The sequence below is a fragment of the Dioscorea cayenensis genome, chromosome 4 (genome assembly GCF_009730915.1).
Source record: "Dioscorea cayenensis subsp. rotundata cultivar TDr96_F1 chromosome 4, TDr96_F1_v2_PseudoChromosome.rev07_lg8_w22 25.fasta, whole genome shotgun sequence".
Taxonomy (NCBI): domain Eukaryota; kingdom Viridiplantae; phylum Streptophyta; class Magnoliopsida; order Dioscoreales; family Dioscoreaceae; genus Dioscorea; species Dioscorea cayenensis.
The window spans coordinates 12,763,881-12,768,184 of record NC_052474.1 but is presented as its reverse complement, the minus strand read 5'-3'; the positions used below and the strand labels follow the sequence as shown (position 1 = coordinate 12,768,184).

The following is a 4,304-nucleotide window of genomic DNA, read 5'->3' as shown; positions in this document are numbered from 1 at the left end:
CCTCCGCTTGTAGTCTACCATGGAATTCTGGAATATCGACCCGTATGCTAGATTCCCAATGCCTATCTTCATTGAGGTAGTGTCTATTATCACCGCCACGATCTTGCCCTCTTCGTCATCCTGCCAGGACAACATCAGCAATGTAGCCATTGTCTTTCTCAATGGTGCCTTCGCTTCCACTCTCGGAAACACGTCCCTTATTGATGCTACCCATCATTTGGGTAATCCGTTCAGCCAGCTCCTCCATCATCCGCTCCATCTGATGGTCTAAGAGGCAGCTAACTCGCTGCTCAAATCTAGTATCATCCTCACGATCGTAGATCTCCTCCATCCTTTACATAGGGCGACACGCACCTCGTCCTCGTGGTGGCATGATCGATTCGGCTCTAGTACCAAACTGATCCAGCAGTATACTTGAGACCATTGATTCGGGCATGAATGCCCGATAACAAGTTGTCCAAACCTTGTTGATCAAAGATAGCCAGGAATTTGGGAAGAGTAAAATCTTATTACTAAAGAAAATAGTGATAACAAAACTGATTTCCTCTTGCCCATAGGCTTACATTAAATAGGCGAAAATAGCACTAACAAAGGAGATAATTTAAATTTTACCAAAAATAGTAAATTCTCAAATATTAGCAAGAAATAAGAAATCTATCAAAATAAAGACTATTGCCACAAACGGCTCACAAATCAGAGATTTCTATCCTAAGATATAATGAAATCAATTATTATTAAAAATAGCAAAATTACTGTTTTCGAGGCCTAAACGATGGAATTTGGCCAAATTTTGGTATGACTCACGAGTTTGTGGGACACAAACTATAACTTTTGTTTCTTGACCTGTTTCCCATCAAATAGACTTGGTGCAACCGTAAAATCTCGTCACCCGCCAAATTACTAAAATGCCCTTGCATTGTACTTCTCCATGTACGCACATGCCACGTCGTCTATGCGCCCGCCATCATATACTCAGAAAGAATCTTCCTTCTGAGTTTATCTTTTATTTTTGTCTCGAGTTGTATTTCATTGCTCTATCTTTTATATACTCGAGTCATTTTTGTTTATTGAGCTTCACTGAACCCCCTTGAGTATGCATGCTGATGGTCTTGTCCATCTGGGAATTGAGAGCTTATCATGGACACGGCTAAGGTGCTTAGGCACTTGGCCCTGTGTGCTTCACAACCTGTTGGAACATCACTCCCAAGGATTTAGCTCCATCAAATGCAACATTAGGAGTCAAGGGAGTATTGTTTTTATTGTTTCTCCCACATATATGTTCTTGATTAATATATATTATGAGTGAGCTTGCATGTGTAGATTGGGGACAATGTACAACTTAAGTGTGTGTGTGTGTGTGTGTGGGGGGTTTCATAGTACACATATCTTTTATGTTAGTTTGATTCTTATACATGCTCACATAGCCAATGGCGGTTCACCTTAGTTGCAACGATTGTATTCTTGAGTTTAGGAGAATTTTTAACATTGAATGTTCTCATGCTCTAGTTTCTAATTGAATTTGTAGTAATTTTTGCCCGATTCACACTTGTTGCACTACTCACTCTTTAAACTCTTTTAGAAACTCAAGTTTGATGTTAAAGAGACTAGATGTAGTTGTGTATTTTGTTAATTTTGAAAAAAAAATAGTGAAAAAAATAAAAAAAAAGAACAAAAGAGTTTCATTGTTTAGTTGTGCTTGTTGGGTGGAAAGAGCTACCACCTATGGAGTATGAAGCTACTCTCATAAGTCGGATACCAGTTATGCCCTAATGAGAGAAAGAGCTATCTCATGGGATGAGTGAAAGCTACCACCCCGGTAGAAAGAGCTACCATCTCGAAAGTGTGAAAGCCACTTTAGCGGCCGCTTTGGAAAGGGCTACCTTAGAGGATGTGTGAAGCTAGTACCATCTTTTCAAATTTCTGTTACTTTTCTGTAGATAAATAAGTCCCTTTTTACTTAGAACCTTGAGGAGTATATCTTGGGTTAACTTGAGTGAGTTTACATACACTTACACGATTTCGGGTTTGTTGTCCTTTTTTATTCAAGTTTTTAGCTAAAGCATTGATTTTTCGTATTCAATGTTGAAACTTCCCTTACTTGTAGAATGCATTCTTTGTATACTTTGGTGAACCTAAAGCCAAGTACTTCTAGTATTTCATTCATCTATGCCTTATTGTTTTAATTTTTGCTTGAGGACAAGCAAAAGATTAAATGTGGGGGAGTTTGATAAGTGCTTGTGTGATAAGAATGCGAAGTGTTCTTTTCTTATGATGAGCATTACTTTTATTAGGTTTTAGCACTAATACGGGTGCATTTATGTTGCTTTCATGTATATAGGGTTGTGAAGATGAATGTTAGACAAAGAAGCCAATGTAGATCGTGGATACACCAGTTGGAGAAAATCTTCAGAAGGATCAAATATGAAGATATAAGTCAGGTTCAAGATGTGAGAATGTGTGCCAACCTCCTCGTATTCAAGTTAGCATAATGATTTGGAGGGGCACAAAGGCAGTCACATTCAAGTATTCTGGCTTATGCATGTATAGCAAGATCTCCAACAATGTAGTCGTTTATTGAATAAGCAAAGCGATTTACGACATAAACGTGTGCCCATTTATGTTACCTCGATGAGAACATAGATTCGGTAGTATTTTGGGCCGGTGTTGTAGTAGGGTACTATAGCAAACACTGTAGCAATACATTGTAGCAGGTATTGTTCATAGCCGGCCGAGAAAAGTGATTTACAGAGAATCCACACGGGCGTGTGGAAATTCCACACACCCGTGCATTAATTCCACAGACCAATGTGTTGAATCCACAGGGGCGTGTGGATTCCCGATTCCAGCCCTATTTAAGGCCGATTTCAGCCCTGATTTCAGCATTATTTTCTCCATCCTTTCCCCAACTTTTAAGAGGGTGGCAGCTAGGGTTTTAAGAGGTATTGGCAAGGGTTTTAGAGTGGTTCTATGGCTTTAACATTGCACTCCACTTGGAAGAATTTTATTGGGGGAGCTTTCATCATCACCGATCCGGTGAGGTGTGCCCTAGGCCAGATGATAAGTGCTTGTGTGATATGAATGCAAATCATTCTTTCCTTATGTTGAGCATTACTTTTCTCAGGTTTTTACATTAATATGTGTGTTTTTATGTTACTTTTATGCAGGTATGGTTGTGAGGCTGAGTATGAAGGAAATAGGCCAATGTGGATCATAATGCACCTATTTTGGAGGAGATCTTGCTAAGGTTCAAACGCGAAGACATAGGACAGGTGTGAGATGCTAGAGTGTGTGCCAACCTCCTTGCATTCGAGTGAGAACATCCATTTGGAGGGGCACAAAGGCAGTCACACTCGAGCATCCCGTCTTATGCATATAAGAACGGAGCTCTACCAACATATATATCATTGAAGAAGCAATTGATTCACGACGTGAACATGTGCCCATTTGCTTTACCCCGATGAAAGTATGGAATTGGAAAGTTATTCAGGTCGAAGACTATAGCAGAGAAGGTTGGCACTGGTAGCTATTTAACCCCACTTGGGCCGCCAATGAAGTTACCGCATCAATTTCATGGAGACCGGCCACCTTTTTCTTTTCCCTAGCATTCCACTGGTAGCTATTTAACCCCATTTCTTCAATCAATTGACGTGCTTCGTTGGGGGTTTTGCTACCTAAGGTACCTCCTTCCGCCGCATCCAAGAGTTGCCTTGTACTCTGGTTCAAACCATTATAGAAGGTTTGAACAATCATCCACTCTGGGAATCCGTGTTGCGGACACTTTCGCAGGAGTTCCTTGAACCTTTCCCATGTCTCAAATAGAGACTCCAATTCCAACTACATAAAGGATGAGATCTCATTCCTAAGCTTTGTTAATTTTCCGGGAGGGAAATAACGGGCTAGAAAAGCTTCTACCATCTCCTCCCATGTAGTGAATGATGCTCTAGGTAATGAGTGTAGCCACTGCTTCGCTTTCCCCTTTAAGGAAAATGGGAAGGCTCTCAATTTGATGGCATCATCCGTCACACCATTTATCTTCAGCATGTCGCACACCTCGAGAAAGCTCTCTATGTGACTGTTTGGATCCTCATCGGCCAAACCGTTGAATTGTGCGGACTGCTGTAGCATATGGATGAATGCCGGCTTTAGCTAGAAGTTCTGAGATGTAATTGGGGGACGCACAATACTCGATTGTGTCCCCAACACTGAAGGTCTAACATAATCAGATAGTGTTCGTGTTGCTCATTTTGTTCTGCCATGTTTTCAGATCCTTCTACTTCCAAATCAGCTGGATTAGGCTGCTCGTG

At 40.8% G+C, this 4,304-nt stretch overlaps 1 non-coding gene across 1 annotated transcript; it reads left to right on the top strand.

Moving 5' to 3' along the window:
- The first annotated feature begins 3,760 nt into the window (after positions 1 to 3,760).
- Positions 3,761 to 3,867, top strand: LOC120259609. Its single transcript, XR_005536167.1, has one exon. It is a non-coding gene; the product is annotated as a small nucleolar RNA R71 (small nucleolar RNA).
- Positions 3,868 to 4,304: the final 437 nt, after the last annotated feature.